This window comes from Rhinolophus ferrumequinum, chromosome 10, assembly GCF_004115265.2.
Source record: "Rhinolophus ferrumequinum isolate MPI-CBG mRhiFer1 chromosome 10, mRhiFer1_v1.p, whole genome shotgun sequence".
In the NCBI taxonomy this organism is placed as follows: Eukaryota; Metazoa; Chordata; class Mammalia; order Chiroptera; family Rhinolophidae; genus Rhinolophus; species Rhinolophus ferrumequinum.
In genome coordinates, this window is record NC_046293.1 from 78,761,631 (window position 1) to 78,784,662 (window position 23,032).

The 23,032-nt window shown below is 33.4% G+C and overlaps 1 protein-coding gene and 1 long non-coding RNA gene across 2 annotated transcripts in view; one reads left to right on the forward strand and one right to left on the reverse strand.

Moving 5' to 3' along the window:
* The window catches only part of LOC117028038 (uncharacterized), a 59,331-nt gene extending 49,432 nt beyond the window's left edge, over window positions 1-9,899 (forward strand). Inside the window, exon 4 of the long non-coding RNA XR_004424055.1 lies at window positions 9,782-9,899. This is a non-coding gene — a long non-coding RNA (uncharacterized LOC117028038). The remainder of the gene's footprint in view (window positions 1-9,781) is intronic.
* MGAT4C (MGAT4 family member C) overlaps window positions 1-23,032 on the reverse strand; it is a 558,476-nt gene that overhangs the window by 216,494 nt on the left and 318,950 nt on the right. The gene's annotated exons all lie outside the window — the stretch shown is intronic.

Consider the following 23,032-nt stretch of genomic DNA (forward strand, 5'->3'; position numbering starts at 1 on the left):
AATGATATTTCCAGATTATTCTGGAGAGGTTAGCTCTGAAGTATCAAGGGATATCTTTAGAGAAGATTCTTAGAAAGACGGCTGTATACCTCAGACTTCAATATAATTACTTTTTATCATAGGAGAATGTTTATATTACTCATATAGAATTAAAGAATTATAGAGCCGTTAGTGCCCTTAGAAAAAATTAATTTCACCAACTCATTCAGACAACACATATTATATATGTAAAGATAAAATTCAGAATTTCTGGTCACTAGCTCAAAGTCTTACAGCTACAGACATTTTTATTAGGAAGCTAAACTTCCTAACTGAGTCTCCAGCTCTTGTTTCTTTATAGCACACTTTTTCCTATCTTAGATTCAAAGAGTCCATCACAAAACAACTATTTACCATGTCAAAATATTGCTCACATAAATAGGCAAAACTGTATTTGCAAAGTACTTGATATACAAAGTATTTCTTTCCACTTCAGTGAATATGTATTAAGATAGTTTTTTGTTTGTTTGTTTATTTGTTTTTGTTTTCCCTTTTAAACCTAATATCTACAATACTTTTAGTTAGGCCTTCAGTGATTTTTGAAATATCTGTTAAAAACATTAGTAAAAATGAAGTACAATCTTACTAAATATCTTGTATCTAGTTGTATTTTGTTGTATTTAGTTGGTATTATTGCTCAAAAAATTTTTAACTACACATACACATATGTGTCCTTGTTCTCTACCACTAACAAATTTATCTGTATTGTTTAGATCATTTACTATTTATATGTGTTATTTTTGTGGATAAATATGTGGTACATATGTACAATGGAATATTACTCAGTCATAAGAAAATATGAAATTCTGCCATTTATGATAACATAAATGGAACTTGAGATTATCATGCTAAGTAAATAAGTCAGACAGAAAAAGTCAAAAACAACATGATTTCACTCATATTGGGATATAAAACTGAAAGCAACAAATGAATAAGACAAACAAACAAGCAGAGACTCATAGACACAGACAACAGTTTAGTGTTTACCAGAGGGTAAGGCAAAAGTTAAAAGACGGTAAAGGGGATCAACTATATATTTATGGAAGGAGAACTGACTCTGGGTAGTGAACAAACAATGCATACATCTGATGTATTATAGAATTGTACATTTGAAACCTGTATAATTTTGTTAACCAATGTCACACCAATACATTTAATAAGAAAAGGTTAACAGAGAAAAACAAAACAAAACAAAAAAATATTTAAAGAAAAATAAAGTGATGAAGTTTCTTCTTAAAAATTATATATAATAGAGATCAAAGATGATGGAGTAGATAAATACTATGGTTGCCTCTTCTCATGAACACACTACAATTACAAATATTACAGTTGACCTGCAGAACCAACTGAAATCTAGCTAGAAGAACACAAATTTTATAATTAAGGATATAAAGAAAAAGCCATGTCAAGACTGGTAGGAGAGGCAGAAATGCGAAATAGGCCAGACCCACACCTCTATGTGGCAGTTGAGAATTAGGAGCGATATCTCTACTGTGGAGGGCCCACCCAGTGGGGCATGGGACCCCAGCCCCACACTGGGTTCCCCATCCCTGAGTACCAGTGCCAAGAAGAGGAGCCCACACAACATCAGGCTGTGAAAAACAGTGGGGTTTTCTACCATCCAGGTGGGACAAAAGTCTGCGGGAAACACAGAAGTCCTCTTAGAGGGCCTCACACAGACTCACTCAGAGGCACTCCCCCTGGGAGTGTCTCCAACAGAGGGACAGTGACTCTGGGGGTGTTATAGACATACGGAGAGAGACTGAGTATTGTGGCATTGGTGTAAGACTGGAGGGACAGTCACCATTTCCCCTGGGTGGGGTCCTCCTCTTGTGCAGTTGGGGCAGGCACCATGTTTCCTGTGCCGAGCCCTCCCCTCATGCCCATAGCCAAATCTGAATCTGAATTGGCCTGGTGAGCTCTGCTCATTCCACCCTGGTGACTCCCTAGAACCCTGTCCCACCCAACTTATGCAATGCCAGAGGCACTTTTGTGGCCAGAAGCCAGCCCTGCCCATTTTGCATTCTTTCTTGGACAACTCTCAGGTATCCACAGGTCCCAGGTCAGCGGCAGCTGGCATCAGTGTGCTCTGAGACTTTTGCTGTGTAGCTCCAGGCTTAGCAATGGCACCAAACCAGAATCTCCTTAACCTGGTGAACACCACTCATCACACCCTGGTGACTCCGTAAGACCCCGCCTCACCTAGTTCACTTTATCTGTGGCTGAACCTTATAGGAGGCGGCAGATGACAGCATGAATTGGGGTGTCCTGGCTTTTTGCAGGACTACCCTAGGCCCAGTACTGGTGGCAGCAATCTTCATTTCACAGAGTGGCTTCTCCCATGCAAATCCAGTAACATAAGCAGTTACTGACCAGGGATCACTTTATAGCTCCTACCAGGTATTCCTTGGCCAGTCATAGGAAGTGGGTGACCTGGGCCTGCACCAGAGCCCATCCCAAGGGGCCCCAGAACAAACATATCAGGAGGTTGGCTTCAGACCAGAGCAGAGCACCACCCAATTAAGCCCCACAAGAAAAACCTAAAGCAATTCATCACCACCAATCTAGTATTACAAGGAATGTTAGAGGGTCTTCTTTCGGATACAGGAAATAAGTAAATAAATAAATAAATAAATAAATAATAAAATGACAATAACTGCATATCTGTCAACAATTACTTTAAATACAAATGGGTTAAATATTCCAATCAAAAGATATAGGGTGGCTGAATGGATTTAAAAAAAAAGTCTATATATGCTGTCTGTAAGAGATTCATTTCAGATTGAAAGACACACGCAGACTGAAAGTAAAGGGATGGAAACAGTTATTTCACGAAAACGGAAATGAAATAAAAATAGCTGGGGTAGCGATACTTATACTAGACAAAATAGACTGACTGTAATTGAAAGGCTGTAACAAGAGACAAAGAAGGACCTAGTAAGTCCATTTAAGGGTATTTATTTCAAGAAACCCAAAATGCTACTTCGAGGGGACCTGTGCATCCATATGTTCTTCACAGCATTGTTTACAATGGCCAAGATGTAGAGGCAGCCTGGGTGTTTGTCAATGGAAGAATGGATAAATAGGAGGTAGTACATATATACAATGGAATATTGCTCGGCCAGGGAAGGGAATGGGTTCTAACCACCTCTGGCAGCATGGATGGACCTGGAGGGTACTGTGCTGAGTGGAGTGTAAGAAAGAGAAAGGCAGATGCAATGTGATTTCCCTGATGTGAGGTCTCACAACTAAGTTCGTGAACTTGTTACAATGATGTGCTAACCTTTTTTGATATTAGAGGGATTATTCATGATTAATTTGTATCAGCTGGACAAACAGTTAACCAAGTTTACTATTGGTTAGTAAGTGCTGAAAATGCTGCATGAAAAAGTTAGATGACCTGAAATTTTTGCCAACAATTGCATCATGACAATGCATCAGCTCACATGGCATCGTCTGCAAGGACGTTTTTAGACAATAAATAAATAACTGTATTGGAACACCCTCCCTACTCACATAATCTGGCACCCAGTGACTTCTTTTTTTACCTGATAAAGGAAATATTGAAAGGAAGACATTTTGATGACATTCAGAACATCAAGTCTAATATGATGACAGCTCTGATGTTCCATTCCAGACAACGAGTCCCAAAACTGCTTTGAAGGGTGGACTAGGTTCTGGCGTCGGTGCATAGCTTCCCAAAGGGAATACTTTGAAGGTGTCAGCAATGACATATGTAGCACTTTTTGTAGGATGAGTGTGCGAACTTCATTGTTGTCCTTGTATGCGGAGTCCAATGAAGAAAATAAAGAAATGAAACAGAAACAAATTCATAGATACAGAGAACATATTGATGGTTGTCAGATGGGAGAGGGGTTGGGGGTGAGTGAAAAAGGGGAAGGGATTATGGAGTACAAATTTGTTGTTACACAGTAGTCATGGGGATGTAGGGTATAGCATAAGGAATATAGTCAATAATATTGTAATAATAATGTACAGATTTGTTGGAGTGATAGATGGGAGGGGATTTGGAGGTAGGCTAAAAAGATAAAGGGATTAAGAAGAACAAATTTGTAGTTACAAAATACTCATGGTGATGTAAAGTAAGGCTTAAGTAATATAGTCAGTAATATGGTAATAACTATGTATAGTGCCAGGTGGGTAATAGACTAGTCAGGGGGATCACTTCTTAAATTATATAAATATATAACCACTATGTTTTACACCTGAAATTAAAATAAAATACTACTGAATGTCAAACGTAATTGGAAATTTAAAAAAAAAGGGGGGGGAACGTGAAGGGGAATAAAATGTTCAAATTTCCAGATATAAAACAAATGAGTCATGGGGATATAATGTACAGCATAAGGAATATAGTCACTAATATTGTGACAGTGTGGTACAGTGTCAGATGGTTGCTGAACTTGTCATAGTGATCAGTTCTTTAGGTATATAAATGTTGAACAACTATGGTGTACCCCTGAAACTAATATAACATTGTATGTTAACTATATTTTAATAAAAATCTTAATATATATGATAAAATAATAAAATGGAAAATAAAATAAGAATTATATATATATATATATATATATATATATATATATATATATATATATATGATAAAGAGCATTGTGTATGTGTATGTTTTGTTTGTTTTTACCTATCAAACAAGAGGAGGAAACATTATGGTCACCCCACCCAAACACCACTCCCCACACAAACACACCACACTTGCCTTTTGCGTATACTTTGCCCTTTGCCATATATATATGTATATTTTTGTATACGAGTATATATATATTTTATATGTAAATATGTATTTTCATTCTCACTCCATATTAAGTTTTTACTTGCTACAAGTCATTTTGTTTTAATTGTGAGTCTTTAGCAATCATGAGCTCTTCAAAGGATGAATAAAAAAATTGTAAAGCACAAAGTTCTTATACAATATGCATGAAAAGAACATGGTTAAAAATTTTTATATAATTAAGTGACTAAAATATCTTTGAATAGGTCTTATCTGATCTACATTTTCTCTTTATTTTAATATTGACATACAGGGCTTATTTCTAGTTATTTCCAAGGCATATTTATATAAGTTTTTCTGCATTTTTTTTTCTGATAGTCAGTTGGATAAGTGTAGTTTTGAACCCTAAGCTCTATTGACATTTTTTCACAGCAGTCAAAAAATCCCAGTGAACTACAATCATAAAATGTAACTGTCAGTACATTCCAGTCAGGGTTACGTAGGATAGAGGCAGTTCCTTAGTGTTAACTCAATGATAAACTCTCTAACTCAGTCCTCCCCCCACCCCAGTTTCCAGTTTATTAGGGATCTCCATTATTTTTTGCTTAATCCCACATTTATTCCTTAGAGAAACTGTCCTGCAAAGGGCTCTACCTCCTTCATGCTAAATGGCCCTTGTGAAGACTTATTGGCCCCAGGTGGATATCTGGATATTTTAAATAAGAGCTGGTGGGATCTAGGTTATAGTAATGGGGGACAGACCGCACTGAAGGTCAGGAAGTTCTGCTCTGTATGTTTTTTGGGGCTGCCTTCGTTTCCAATTTTTTTGAAAGTGTTAGTCAACTAATTTTGTACAAAAAAAGTGTTAGTTGACTAATACTTTCAAAAAAATTTATATATATACATATAAAATAAATATATATAACATAAATATGTATATGTATATGTGTATATATATATATATATATATATATAGAGAGAGAGAGAGAGAGAGAGAGAGAGAATGTTGAATTTTATGAATGGATGTGAAATACATAATTGGAAATCTTGAGTAAAATTAATAATGTATGTGTATGAAACTCAGAGGAAGGAGATTAAAGTTAGAGTCTACATTTGGAGTTTCATCATCATATAAATTACATACCATAATCTAGAGTGAATACATAATTCAGAGAAAAGAGGACCTAGTAATGAGATCCCAATAATTCTAAAATATCATGATAACCACAAATCGTTTCAATTCAACAAAAAGTTTATGTACTCTAAAGCTCAAAATTGTCAATAACTTTTTGTACCTAAGATATTCTATTTAGTCTTTAAAAGAGGATTTCATCTATATGACAGTATATATATATATATATATATATATATATATATATATATATATATATATATATATAAAAGCCTTTCATTGATAAAACTGGCATTGTGCTAGAATTTAACATTAAATGTGAATATGAGTTCAACATAATGTAGAGTAATGTGGGCAGTTTCCAAACTACATCAATGTCATACAATAAATACTCGAGAGGTTGCTGGCTACTACTGAGGTTCTGCACCATATATATGCAGGCTAGCCAACTGTAAGTGAGTATTCAGGGACTGAATGAGAAACAAGTGTTTACATAAGAATGTTTAGCCATTCTCTGTCCATATCATATACCCAAACTTGCTGGAGTCATTCTATTATATTAAGGTGAAAAATAACATTGGCATCAGTTGTTTGCCTCTGAACTTGCCAGGGTAGAATATAAAAGTGGGCTGAAAATCAATTTCCGCCTGAGTTAACAGCAGTCTGTGAAAAGAAGAATGTGAGAAAAGTGAACAGTTACAGAATAACAAAATGTCCTCTTAGCAGAAAACCCTTGATTCATCAGACAGCATAGATTGTCTAAAGTATAGCCTATGTGGCAAGGGACTCACAGACATTTTCATATGTCCCCTTGGATGGATAGTGGGGAACTGAAGTTGTTTCAAGGATTTGATAAGTTTGTTCAAGGTAAACAAAGCTAACTTATTGTCAACAGTTCATACATCTTGATTTAATTTAATATGATAACCATGTGTACTATTGAGAACAAGTAAAAGTGTCAACTGAAAATTAAAATGGCATCCAATATGTAATGTCACAAATTATCCATGCCTAAAAGCAGTGTGATAATATTGATGAAAGTATATAATATTTTGCAAATGTTATTAAGTCATTTTAATAGTCCAGTATTCTGGATTATCTTGGTGAGCCCAGTATAGTGACAAGGTGCTGAGAAGAGGGAAGAAGAAGGCTCAGAGTCGGGGGAGATAGAGTCAGGATGGAAGCAGAGGTAAGAGCAATGCAAACCACTAGCCAAGCCTTGCAGGCAACCTCTAGAAGCTTGGAAAGGTGAGAAATTCTCCCACAGAATCTAAGAAGTAGCACAGCTGTGCAGACATATTTTAAACTTCTGACATTTAGAACTAAAAGTTAAGAAATTTGTGTTGTTTTCAGCCACTAAGTTTGTGATAATTTGGTATAGCAATGATAAAAAAAATAATACAGTTGCACATAGCGCCATAATAAATATTAGTTGACAATATTGAGAAAGGAAAAAAAATTAAAAAAAAATTAAAAAAAAACTTGGTCAGTTTAAGATAAGATATATATATATATATATATATATATATATATATATACACACACACACACACACACACATATACATATATATATATATTTTAGGGGAAGAAATTATTTTTATTTAACTATATTTATATTATAAATATAAATATGTTTATATTCACATTGTCAAATATTTGAAAAATATAAAACTATATATAGTAAAAATTAAAACAGTCCTTTCTATTCAGGACCCATAGCCTGCCATTCCAGAAATAAATCTTTGTTGATTCTTGTGTATTCCTTTAAAAATGTTCCTATATAAAAACATTTAGAACCATATTTTTCTTGATTTATGGTTGTTAGATTTTATTGTATAGGTTTGTCTATTTCTCTCTTTTTAAAGTTTCTATTAAATTTATTGGTTATTAAAATTATATAGGTTTCAAGTACACATTTCCATAATACATCATCTATATATTGCATTGTGTGCTCACCACCCAGAGACAGTTCTCCTTCCATCACCATATATTTGACCCCTTTTTCCCTCTTTTACCATCTCGCCTCCCCTTACCCTCTGGTAACCACTGAGCTGTTGTCTGTGTCTCGGAGTTTTTGTTTCTTTGTCTTGTTCTTTTGTTGTTTTTAGTTTTCTATCCCACATATGAGAGAAGTCATATGGCTCTAGACGTTTTTCTGTCTGATTTATTTCACTTAGCATGATAATCTCAGGATCCATCCATATTGTCACAAATGGCAGTATTTCATCTTTTCTTATGGCTGATAATATTCCATTGTATATATGTACCACATCTTATTTATCTAATAACCTATCTAAGGACACTTTTGTTGTTTCCATGTCTTGCCCACGGTGGACAATGCTACAATAAACATAGGGGTACATATATATTTATGAATAAATGTTTTCAGATTTTTTGGGTAGCTATCCAGAAGAGGGATTGCTTATTTTGTCTATTACTGCAACTTATATTTTTAACCTATGTTACTATTTTACACAGTTGAGAGTTTTAAGCCTTTTTGATAAATTGGCCCTTTATCATTATAAGATTACTTTTAAAAAATCTTTGTTAACACTCTATATTTGAGTCAAACTTGTTTGACATTAAAGCCACTTCAGCTTTGTTATGATTTGTGTTTATAAAATATATCTTTTCCCATCTTATTAATTTTAACTTTTTTATGCCTTTATATTTAGTGTGTGTTTACTATAAAGAGCATATGGTTGGGTCATTCTTTAACCATGTTGACCATCTTTGTCTTTTAATTAGTCCATTTACCTTAAGCATAATTATCTATAGTTGTATGGCTACTATCTTACTATTTGTTTTTCGTTTGTCCTATAATTTCTTACGGCACTCCTTTCCTGCCTATTTTTTGGGGGGAGGGGTGGTTTGAGTACATTTTATTATTTCATTTTATCTTGTCTATTGGTGTTTTCACTCTGTCTCTCCCTGCTTTTTGTGGTTTCTATATGAATTATAACATGCATCCTCTACCTATCACAGTAGTCTATCTTGAAGACTCTTTCATGCATAAATTAAGGAATACACATTGGATGCTTCCAATGATGTGTCATTGTTTTAATTTTTTAATGAAAAGTATGAGTCCACAGTTATAATTGTGTTTCATGTAGATAGTATGTTTTTCCCACCTATCTGCTTTTAAAATTTTTTTTATATAATCGTATAATGAGTTTTAGCAATTCGACTATGTTGTGTTTATGTGTGGCTTTGGCGTTTTTTTTGTTTGTTTGTTTGTTTGTTTTCACTTAATCTGATTTAGGGTTTGCTGCGCTTCTTTAATCTACAGATTGATTTTTTTTTCTCAAATTAAAAAATAAATATTCAGCCACTATTTATTTATTTGATCCATATACTTTTCTTTCCCTTCTGGAATTCCAATGACACATACTATATTAGACTGCTTGATACTGTCTCACAGATCCCTGAGTCCCCGAATGTCTTTTAATATTTTTTGTGTTCTGTGTGCATTGGTTTCAATGATTTCTATTTTCCAATTTCAAGATAATGATGTATTTTACAATACATTGTCTTCTGTTTAGCCCATCTAGTGTTTTTTATTTGTTTGTTTGTATTAATTTGGATATATTTTAGCTTTCAGTTCTAGAATCTTCATTTAATTCTTTTTTTTAATAGTTACCATTTCTCCACTGAGATTTCCCTTCTATTCATTCATTACATTTAAATTTGTTATGTATAGAAAACTAACATATTGAACAAGGGTGCTTTTATGTGTTTTGTGAAGACTGAGCTGCACATGCATCAGATGATATTCTAAAGGGCATTGCCTAGAAAACATAGTGAGAATCTGGAGAATGTGCCAGGCATAACAAACCAAATTTTATCTGGACACCCTAGTCATTTTGCAGAGACTTCAGAAAAGACACACAATCCAGAAGAGCCTCTGGAGAAGGACATTTCTTGCCCTAGAATGATGGTTACTTGTGAACTCCACCAAAAAAAGTTGAAAAACAAGACTGGACATAATCAAGGTAATGCATCGGTAGATTAGCTGCTTGCCAGAAAAAAATCTCAATACTTGAAAGGAACACAAAAAATCAGATTCTCAACAATAGACTATCCACAATGTATAATATCCAGTAAATATTTACTGGTATGTGAAGAAACAGGAAAATGTGATTCAAAAGCAAACAAGAATATAAATCATTAGGAAAAAAAACACAGAGAGATGACATGTCAGAATTAGCTGCTTTAATATCTTAGTTTGCTATTATAAATGAGGATGTGGTGACAAATGTAAATATATATATATATATATACATACATATATATGTATATATATATATTCAATTTCCATTATCCTTTTCAGAAATCATTCTTCTCTGGAATCCTATATGAATTTGGCAATTTTAAACACTGATTATATTTTCTACAGGAGTGAGACAGGAAATGGGAGAATAAATAAAAATATTTTTTAAAAGCCATAATGGAAGAAACTTGATTTCTTTTTAATTACTCTGTTGTTAATAATGCTTAAATGTGAAATCAAAGAAAAATAAGAACTATTAGTATTTCACGTTTATGCTAATCCTGATACACTGACTATTGGCAATGTACTGTTTGTTGGTTGGTTTACATTTTTTAACTTCCCAGCTACAAATGCATTCTGTTTTCAACTATCTGCCAAAAGCATAAATAGTTGAGCTTTAAAATGACACCTAGCTATGCTTCTATTTGTCTGAATAAATGTCTGTATGTGATATGTTTATAACTGTTGCAACACTCCTTTTCTTCACCCTGACAATTCTGTAGAGATAAGGTGTATCACTATACAGATTTCAAAGCGTGTTCAACATTTTGTGCTAAGGCATTCCTACTTCAGAATGTATACAGTTTGATCCCCTCTGCACCTGCTGAATCTACTGTAACCAACACTACATATTCCATTAAACTATATGGCTGAATTAAAGGTAAACACAAAGTTTTCAAAAGATTTAAGTGGTATCAAACATAATTGTGTTTGTGTCATCTAAGCAAAATGCAGTGACGAAAAGGTAAAAAAAATGTTTATGTGAATGAAGTAAATGCAACATAGATACACAAACATACATTATCCAGGGTTGGGAAACAAACCAATAATTATATATTGTTCATTATAAAAACACTTTTTAAAATGTAGAACGGAAAGGGACACAAATAATAATACTGAAAAATAAAAATGTCCATTAGTTTTCTGATTTGGATATATATATATATGTAAACATATATATATGTATATATACACACACGTATAAGTTTATATATATACACACATATATACATAAATATATACGTGTGTGTGTGTGTGTGTATATATATATATATATATATATATATATATATATATGTCAATTTGGTGAAGAAATGTATATTTTGACAGTGATGAGTCATTCTTAACTTAGGACCACAACCAGTACTTTAATATGGTATGAAGCCACGAAAGGCCTGAGCTTCCAGTAAAATCTGGACCCAGTCTTTGTTTTGCGGTCACACTGTATATGAAAGCTTGGGACTTCCACAATATCTGTGGAGCATATACATATTTCTCTTTAAGACAATTAAAAAAAAATTAATGTGGTCCTTGCAAACCTTTTCTGGAAGCACTTCTTTTACTAGTGTTGATTTCACCTATTTCTAAGATTTAGTCCCAAATCTTCCTATTTATTAGAAGCTGAAGTTTAAACTAGTCTGAGAAAATCTGCCAAAAATCATATCACAAAACAAAACATATCACAAAACAAATCGTATTTCCTAGGGAAAAGTATTTCATAATTCTCCCTATCTCTCATGCTGATCATCATTTAAGTACAATAGAAACTCTTTTTATCAAACACTTTGATTAATTAAAAATTAAACACTAGAATAACGCAGGAAACCATGAGCAATTACTTATGTGTGTATTTGGCACTTGTTTTGACATAAATCATACAAATGTACATGACAGGTTTTGTTTTGTTTTTTCTTCAATTTATCGCTAAGGGTTTTTCTTTTGGTAATCGTCCGCTGATTAGAGTTCTGTGCACTCTTTATCAACTATAAACATCCATCGTGAATATATACACTAGAACTTCCAGTTTCTTTTAATTTAGGGGGAAGAAAATTTAATCAGAAAATCCTGAGTACATATGCTTTCTAAACATACACTAGTTTTTAAACATTTTTACATAATGTATTGGTAATAATTATAGCAACTGAGCTCTAAGTTTTTCTAAATATTAGACAAAATTTTCATAGAAACAAAAACATAAATATTCAATAATATTTAAAGTATTATTTTTTAAACATAAAAATAATCATATTTTCTTAGTCAACATAAATTCATGAAAGTTCAAAATTAATGTAACAAGAAGATCTTGGAAAAATAAATTTGTGATAACACTTGTTTGAGTGTTGGTAGTCATATAACCCAAGTGAAGGGAGTGGAAATGCACATTCTTGGGTGACCGGTTGGTACAGTGGTTAGAGCACAGTGCGCGTAACACTAACACTGCAGTTCCATTCCTACATGGGTCAGTGAGATCCAATGGCTTGAGCATGGAGCTGAGCTACACCCCCCGTAACTAGATTGAAAATAATGACTTGACATGGAGCTGATGGGTCTGGAAAAATACACTGTTACCCAATATTCCCCAATAAAAAATTAAAAAATAAATTAAAAAGAAATGTACATTCTTGCCAGATGCTAGCCTCCTAGCCACGGATGTTCTGCCTCCTATAGATACAGGTTGCTATGTTTTGCTGTAGGAATGGTGTTGATCAAGTTGGAGAGTCATTTATGTGGAGGCATGTTAAGAGAGCTTCTATGATACATGTTTAATGTCATTTCTCCTATTCATTGTAAGTTTATAAAGGCAAGCATCTTGCCGGTCTTATTCACCACTGTGTTTCCAGATTGTAGCACTGTGCCTTCTGATTAAAAAAAAAGTCAATATATATTTAATGACAAAGTGCTATGATCCAGCCATTTATATAACACACACACACACACAGAGCAGATAGCTTACAGCAATATTCAACATCACAGGAAATCAAATAATCATTTTAAGAGCAATCATATTGACAAAATTTAGACTATGATAACAATTGAAACAAAAATGATGGAACAAGCATACTTGTACATTGTTGGAGAAAGTGTAAATTGACATATAGATTCAGAAGGATACAATTTTATAGTATGTGTACAAAAGCCTCAAAAATACTCTCCATGTATATGTATATGTATATGCATATATATACATATACCAGAAGCAATGCGTGACACGAGGTGATGTCATGATGGAGGATGATTTATGGCACACTTTAAAACTCACCTTCTCTCAACCATAGGTCACACCTGACTGACTGCACCTAACAAGTTGAAACTTGTCACACACTGTTACTAAGGTTCAACGTGCTGCTTCTGTTGCCTTCTGTTGGATGGCACTTGGCGGCAGCATTCACCATATTTTGTGATCACAGTGGAAAGGCTCCCTGTCACACATTGCTTCTGGTACAGCGATTTCTGTCAAATAAAAACATTATGGGTGTGTCCTTATCCACCTTAATCACCTTATCTGGCACTGTGCAAATTCTTATTCTTTCCCAACTAAAAACACTCACGAAAGAGGACTTTCAGAACTGCTTCAGAAAGTGGCAAGAATGATGGAATAAGTATATTTGAAGTGAGGGGGAGTATTTTGAGGGGGATTAATAGCAATGTGTCTTTCACTGTAATAATTTTTTTATTTAAACATGTACCATATTTTTTATCATACCTCATACATATACACACATACACATGTATATGTATAAAGATTTATGCATCAAGATATTTTTATGGATATATTCATGCCAATAAAAAATTGCAAATTGTCTAAACATCTAATAGAAAATTGATGAAGTAAATAATTTGACATCTATTTGATGTAGTATCATGTAGGAATTTAAATCATGGATTTATAGACTAATGTGGAAATAATTAATAGAAATGAAAAACTGTACTTAGAAAATAACATTTATTATAAAATATACACAAAAGAAACACATAAAAATACAAAACAAATGGTCTATTTTGGGGGTGATAAGATCTTTGAAGATTTTTCTTTTCTTTAACTTCTTTTAATTTCTCATTTTTTTCTATAATGAGCATACTGTTTACAAATCAGGACAAAAAAAGCCTTTTAATTTTAATTGTTATATCAATTTTTTGTTCTTTCAAAATATGAGAAAACTAATCTTGATTATTATATTTAGTGAGCAGGAGAAAGTTTGCGAAGTTTCATATACATTAAAATGTGAGCCTATCATGACTGTTGCTTAAATTCAAGGGTGTCACATTTGATAAAATGTTAGCAGTAAAAAGAACATTAGAGATACCTTAATTAAACCTCTACCTTTAGCAGTAAGTGATGAGACAATATTTCCACATTAAGCTTTCCATGAAAATGTGTTTCAAAATTGGCACATACCTATATGTATTTGGGAAAAACTGGAATGTGCAAATAATACAACTAATGGGCCAGTATTCTTTACTCTAACAAGCATTTACATTTTAAAAGTGGCAGTAAACTGAATATGTATTAGCCATAAAAACCTTACAAATTGACCATTCATGACAGTTTGACAATAGTTTCCAAGTGGAAAGTGAATTTTTTCAAAGTAAGTTAAATTACAGAAAACTAAAATAAAATAAACACATTTTCCACTGGATTATTAAAATTTTATTTTACTTTATTATGTCTTTATTTGAGGTATTTACTGTTAAGGTACTTGTTTTCCTGGGTCCATAGTTAACCTACTTTTCATAGCCTCCTCTGCATTTGCATTGAAAACATACGACTGGAAAATGAAATGTAGACTTCCAGGCCCCTTATTTAGACTCTGTGGCAATTCCTCCATTCTTTCTTTTCTCCTTAAAAAGAGTCATTATAAGCCACATTTAAAGATGGTGGGGTTATTACTAGATGCAAGGATGCTGAATCTCTTAGACACTTTTTGTATAAAATCTTCTTAGGAAAGTTATGGTATCAGGAACATCTACGACAGATTTTACATGATTGAGGATAGCAGAAAGGTTTTGAGACCATTTATTGCAGCAGCTAGCATTAATTTCACTGATTAATACAAGAACCAGTACATTGAAGTGAGATGCTGACATAACAAAAAATATGTCACATTAGCTTAGCAGGGGGGCAACAGATTGGTAAGAATACAAACAAAGTAGGTTGGTCAATTGGTGACTGCAATGAAAAGATGTTTAAAAACTTTTACCTGCAGTAGCTTGGAAGCCCATCCAACGCTTAGTGAACTTATAGTTCTAGAGATGTTTGGAAAATGGATGTTAGTAGTGTGTATTATTGTTACAGGTGATTTCAGCAAAATATTACAGGAAAGAGATTAAGCTCAGAAAATAACTGCCAGATTTAAAGTAGAATTGAAAAGGAATAGAGGAGTTCAAAAAATAACTAAATAAGGTTGTATTTGGAAGATTTTGAGCAACCAAGACCCAGTGAGGTTTCTCAGCTGCACAGATTTGTGCCAAAGATCAAATGAAGAGCATACTCTCGCCCACTCAAGCTTGACAGTTTCAAGATTATCTGACTTTAAGTCAAGATGGAGAGGTTTGACTGCAAGGTAGCAAAGAAATGAAACATTTAAAAACAAAGTCTGGTAGTTTTGACTACTTGTATCTGGAACTTGACTGAAAGCAAATAGTTTGCCACATTTTAAAAATAGTTATACTGACAAGTAGCCTTAAGTCCATATTAAAAAGTCTTTGACTGCAATTTTTAAAACCACTTTTGTACACTCAGATTTCTATGAGCATGAGGTGGGTTTTTTAAGTTGGATAGCCAAAAAAGACATATTCTTTAAAATGCACTTTAGATATGACCATGGAGAAGAAGAAGAAACAACTTTCATTGAATTTGGTTTTCTTAACAATAGATTTCTTCCCAGGGAAGACAATCAGGCCTAACAGCACCTTCCTTTTCTCCAGGGAATGGGACTTTACAATATTTGTCTAGCTGTATTCCATAAATGCCGTGGATCAAAGAATTCTGTGTACCTCCTATTCTCCCATTTTCTAAACAAGAGTTGTTTATTTTATTTTGTGTCTATCTGTTAGTATGTGTATATGGAGGATGGGGAGGGTAGAAAACATTTTTAATTTTCAAATTTCAGAACCATGAGTATGGTTCTACACATGGATCTGACGATAACTGTCATCAACCAAAGATCCCAGAACCTACACCAGATGCTGTGACGGGATGGGATTTTGGGTTGTTAACTTGGAGAAATTGAGAATATAGGAGATGTTGTTAAGTGAATATTTGGTGACCAGAAGGGTAGATTGTAAAAATGATACTGCTACTTACTTATCAAACAGTTTCTGTTTCCTCTTGGATGCATAGCTGACGTTACATTTTCCAGCCCCCTTTTAATTTAGTTTTGGATAATAGGACTAACTTTGTCCATAAATTCTCCTGCCTGACCCTTCACACTTACTCCTTTAAGATGAAGATGTAGGCATTGGAAGATGGTTGGAGCCTAATGTAATTGCTTGGAGGAAGAGTACTCAGAAAGGATGAGCAACAGATAAACTTAAATGTGTGAAGCTATGGAGACTTCTGGACGTTTGCTGTTGTTGCAGCAATTAGCATTATTGACCCGGACTATAGAGAAAATTTTTAGCAAAAGCAATTCCATTTTATAATCAAAAATTAAAAATATTATTTTTAAACAAGAATATATAGAATATTTTAGATATACAAATATACATTTAGATATATAAATATAACTATTATTTTAATTTATTACAAAGAGGTTGAACCTTGGTAATTTTGCGACAACATGAATGGATCTTGAGATTATAATGCTAAGCGAAATAAGGCAGACAGAAAAAGTAGAGAACCATATGATCTCACCGATATGTGGCATATAAAACTGAAAACAACAAAAGAAAAAGATAAGCAAATGAAGAAACAAAAACTCATAGACACAGACAATAGTTTAGTGGTTACCAGAAGGTAAGGAGGAGGGATTTCTAGAAGAGGGTAAACAGGGTCAAATAGATGGTGATCAAAGGAGAATTGACTCTGGGTGGTGACCAGACAATGTGATATATAGATGATGTATTACAGAATTGTACACCTGAAATCTATGTAACATTACTAACAGTTGTCACCCCAATAAACTTCAAAACAAAACAAACAAAAAACATTAACATTCATAGTTTTTCAAAGTATGTTATTATACAAGTAAGAAATGCACTACTCCTTTTTTAGCAAAGACATTTAGGAGATCTATTCCACTTGGCAAACAGTGGTTTTCACTAGGGACTATTTTTTGCCCACAACTCATGGAATACAACATGACACTGTGGTTTTTGAAGATATGGCTATAGGTGACTGTCTAGAAATAATTCATGATAACTTCTGAAGTAGTCATAGTGCATATGATACCTTTAAATTAATAACAATTTATATAGAGCACGTTGTTTTCCACAAAGACTTCTGTTCCATTCTATTTGACCTTAATTGGTATAATTGATAGCAGAGCTTGGAGTGTCATTTTAATCATGTGGGCACAGCTTTCCAGCAGAAGGAAATAAAATAGTTGCTGTGAGTTATCTATTATTAGTGAGGAGACAGAAAATTAAAAAAAAAAAAAAAACAAAAAAAAAAACTGTTATTTTAACTTGAGCTGTTGAGACTCCAGATCACAACTGGCAATTTACTAATGGTTTTAAAGAGTCTGTGCTAATATATAAATAATTAATGAAAGCTAGTAGGTGTGCAATTTAACATGAAGGAAAAAATGAGAAAATTAGTTAGATACTAATTTGGATATACAGACGTAATCCAAGAACAGCACGTTTGAAGATGTTCTAAGCATTAGTGCAACCCCTAGTACACAAGATTTTTATGACAAACAAGCTACCAAGCTCTTGTTATTTAAATATTTAATTTTTAGTTTGAAGTAAAGACTGAAAGTGATCTTAGTTATAAATGTGATTACCTCAATTCTCACTGATTTGAATGGGTTGTTCAGTATATGTGGGGGTGGGGAGGTTTAGAGCTGAAAAGAAAATTTATAGATACTGCTAATTTAATATTGTTTAATTTGTATGAGATAATGAGCTGGTAATTCCAAAAAAAGCATGTGCCTTTCACCTTTATCACCATTTTTTGGTATATTCCCTTTTCCTCTTAAATAATAGGGAGAAAGAAATTACTTCTATTATAGTAATTCCAGGAACTTAGGGTTTTCGCTCTTTGGTGATAAAACAATGTTTATCTTCCCATTGAGGAATTTTGAATTCTGTGGCAGGATTTCCTATTCCTTTGTTTGTTTGTTTGCTTTTAATTTGTGAAAGTCTTACTCTCTAAACCAAACTTTTAACAATTGGGTCACTTTTCTTTATGATATATTTGTAGTTCAGTGCAGAAAAGGGTAAGAAATCCATATCCTCAATACTGTCTTGCTTTTCTTTTTTAATTCTTCTGCTCTAATTCCTGGTACGTTTCCCACCATGTAGTGTTAACTATACTAAGATAGACAGAGACCATGACAAACACTGCGAGACCAGGGAGTGCGTTTGGCATATGGCACTTCAGAACTCATATATATATATATACACACACATCTATACCCACATACACACACATATACTGGGGATGTCAAAAAAGTGTATACACATGACTTGCATTTTATTGGTGTATATTGAGTATTACAATTTGAATATAGTTTTTTTTCCTTTCTTAAAATGTGTATACAATTTGTTGGCACCCTCTGTAAATATAATGCACCTCAACCTTGTCTGAGTCTTTTCTGGAAGCTCTTTTATTTAGCTAACTATTAGCTAGTCAAATCACTATAGGAGTTCATATTTTCCTTGGGATCCTGTCCCATCCCTTACCTGGCTTATTTCTAATAAAAATCTTGCTTAGCTTTATCTGTAGTTTCCTAACTTTTTTTCTTTTATCATAAGGAAAAAATGTGTTATGTCTACTCATTAAAGTTGCTTTTTCTTCCTAAGTCCTTGTTTTCATCACTTTCTCATTCCAGAACTTCGCTTCTAAATTTATTCCCTTCCTGTCTAGCACCACTTACCTCTTACCACACTCATGCTCCTTCCTTGCCTGCAAATACACACAGGGCTTGACTATTCTGAAAAACCAAAGGAGCAAAAAGTACTTAGTTGTATCCTATTGTGCTTTCTCCCAATCTGTTCTTCTCCTTTGAGTGATGGTGCAAAACCTTTACAATGACATTACAATTAGTAACCTTTACAATTAGCAACCAGAGTCACCCTATTGTTTCTACCCCTTCCTTGCTTAACTATGTAAACTGACTTCCAGGCCAATCACTCAAATGAAATTGCCCTTTCAAAGTTTCCAGCAATTTCCTAATTATAAAATCTCATGGTGATTTCTGTATTCTTGTTTTTAAGGCTTCCTACTATAGTTTCTGTTTTATTAATCCTCACTTACGTATTGAAACATACACCTTCATTCTGTGGACAAAAAAGGGAGGTTCTGTGGGAATCAGATCTCACAGGTGATCTGATTGTAAATTCCACAGTCGGTAGTCACACCCTGGGCATATATCTTTTTTACCGAGACTCGTATCTCTGCCTTAGGCAAGCCCTGTCCATGGTTTCTGTGCATCTAGGTTAACACACCTTTGAAATGTCCCCTTCACACTCCTTCTTCTAATACCTGAACACACTTTCAGACCCTTCCTCCTAATATGTGACCAATCTTTCAAACCATGTCTTTCTTCCTCCCACTCTCATGTAATCTTTGTTTTCTCTCCTTAATCTCAAACGCATACAAGAAACTACAAGCTATTATTTGTGGATGAATTTATCTCAGTCTGTTGAGATCTTGCTTCCAGGTATATCTTCTGTTTGGCTCAAATAAAATTTTATGAAAATTCTCTACAGGTTTGGATGCTCCTATGTTGACAATTTTACAGTTGTGTCCTATCCTGGTTCATTACCTTTCTGTTAACTTTTTCCCCCCAGGTCTTCCTTTGCTGTCTAGCCTTTTCTCCATTTCACTCTGATCTCCAAAAACACTGTTTTGGACTTTTGCTATAATACTTGTCATTTTATAATATTGTTCCCAAGACTTCACAGATTATTCTGATTTGAAGTAAGTATAATCCAAAACATATATCATTATTCATGTTCTCTTATCAGAACTCTAAAAACATATTCCCAATTTCTATTTGAACTGTTTTTTCCATAGAAGACACATTTCTAAAACATAGTTTTCCCCTCTTATCTATTTATACCATTATGCTAATCATTTCCCAGGCTCAAACATTTTTTAACTCATCCCTTTCTTTACCATATTAGGCAAGATGACAAATTTTCAAATTTTTTCTTAAAATATTTCTTTTAGATTAGACATAACTGAGGAACAGTTATGCCAGTACAGGGTTGAAAGCAAAACCTGAAGACTGAAGACACTCCCTAACCCCCTAAAATTGATATACGAGTAAATAGCTTTGTGTGCAAAAGTGGCTTCAGAAAGACATTGATGATCTGAATGCATTATTCTTTGCAAGGCAATGGACAATATCTAGTAATCTTTTATTATCTCTGGTTTATGGTTAACCACATGTTGGCAAAAAGTAATTAATACGTTCTATTCTCCGCTTGTCTCAAGCCAATGCCTGTTTCAACTCTTGTTTGTTTGTTTGGTTAATCTGCTCACTCTGAGCAGATCATTTTAATTCTGATTTTACAGATGAACAATTCTTAGTCACAAGAAGTCCCTTAACTTATTGCCTCCAAGATTGAAAATATACCTGTATCTGCTCCCATTCGTTTCTCCTCGTTTTCTGTTACAATGGAAGATATAACTTTTTTTCCTCATGACTAAGGTTCATTTTTTATATCTATACTTAGATATTTTTCTTTCCCTACTCTACCAATTAATCGTAGGCAGGATTTTAATAAACTCAAGTTTTTACTGTATTTCTAAGAAGCAAACCAAAATAAGTAAAACAATCAAACAAAAATCTCTCCTTAGATATCACATTTTCAACTTTCATTTCCTCTTATACATATTCTTTATAAGATAAATATATACTCACTGTCACCACTTCCTCACTTCCACTCTCTCAATTATTTCAACTTGGATTTATTTTCCTATTCATGGGTTTTCTCTTACATTTAAATTTCTTCTTTTTAATGTTATATCCTTTTCTTCTGCCCATCTATCAAGAAACAGTGTCATCATTTTTCTATCCCAGGCCCTCTTCTTTCCTCTTTCAGCACTCCCTGGTTATCTAGTCTTTTCCTATAACCAGATGTAGATTCTTTCATTCAACAAAAGCATATTGCATCCAGGTATTACTTTAATAAACAGCAATATAAAGTAAGCAAATTATTTAAATGTAGGTGGTGAAATACATAGGAAGAGAGGCACAAATTATCTTTTATATGGACAACTATACTGAAGAAGCAGTTATGGCAAAAACACTAAGTTAAAAAAACAAACTTGCTATAGTCTAAGGTGGAAAGAAACCTGGAGTAGTTTGGCCCTAGTGACAGAAATTAAGAACAGTGTGAGATGATGTCAGAGATCTAGACAGCTGTTAGATCACGGAAAAGGTGCTTGAAATATTGTAGGTAAGAAACAATGGTGGGTTCCTCCCAAATATTCTGGCTTTATGCCACACTTACTTCCTGGCACATTACATTTCCAACTGCTTAGTGGCTATCTCACTTGGGTTGTAATAAGATTAACTCAAACAGTAGGAAAGACAACTCAACAACTTAACCCCTAAGATGCTGCTTTCCCTCTTCTGTATCTTTGAACACGGAACCCAAAACACTTCGCTACCTAATCCAGAAACCTGTGAGTTTCCATCATTTACTCCTATTTCTTCCTCACTCATCCCTTCCAACTAAAGCAACCATAAGTGCTATCAACGATGCTTCCTAGATATCTTCATCCACTTCTCACTCTCATCCCCACTCCAACAACACTTGTCACCAAATCTCATTCTTCAATCATTTCATAATTTCTCATTTGGCCTTGCTCACGTCCAACCAAATCACCATATTGCTAGGAGAATGATTATAAGATCATATGATCCTATAATAACAATATTATATGATCTTATAATAACAATCTTGCTTATAATAACAATCTTATAATAACAATCCTTAACTACTTGCTAGGAATACTTTTATCCTGCTTATCTCTCTATTCCTTGATTTCGAAGATCTAGCCATATTGGTTCTCCGAAGCATATAACAGTTCCCTGAAAAATAATAATTTATTTAAAAAAATAAAATATACATATATATATGTATATATATATTTCACTACATATATATATATGTGTGTATATATATATTTCACCAAATACATGGGTATTTGGTTCTAATTTTAGTATTTTTAAAAACTCAATATCTAAAATTGTAATATTTTTGATGACTTTTATTTTATAAAAGTACCAGTCAAGGATTAAAATATTTTCTTACAAAGAAGTCAGATGAAGACAAATTGAAATCGTAGATTTCCATTTCCTCTGGAAAAGAGAACATTTCCCAAATGAAGAAAAGAAAGGTTAAATATATAGTGAAAAACTTGACAGAAAATACAACCCCAATGAAATGAATAGAAAAGATATCCACAGGGAGACAAAGCAATACTTTATGTTCACCATTGACAAGGTGACCTGGGTTTTCAAATACTTCACAAAAGCTCTGAGTTTTCAGTATGTAAGAATGGTGACATTAGCTTGTGAATATTTAACAATCATGATGCTTATGTCCTGGAGAGTTTATTCTTGTAAAAAAAAAAAAGAAGCAGAGGTGTGTGTGGTAAATAAATGATGCAAGCAATATATAGATAAATAGATACATACATGCTGAAGTACAGACATACATACAACTAATAGAAGAGAACATAGGGCAGTATATTTGTGGTCATGATTTGGAGAAAAGTTTTATAAAGCCCAAAAGAGTACAAAACAAACATTAAAAAACAAACAAAAACAAATGGGCTTAATTATATTAAAACAATGATTTCTATTCAACAGGGACAAAATTATGTGAAGACACATTTGCAACACAAAAACTGGCAAGAACGTATTATTTAGTAC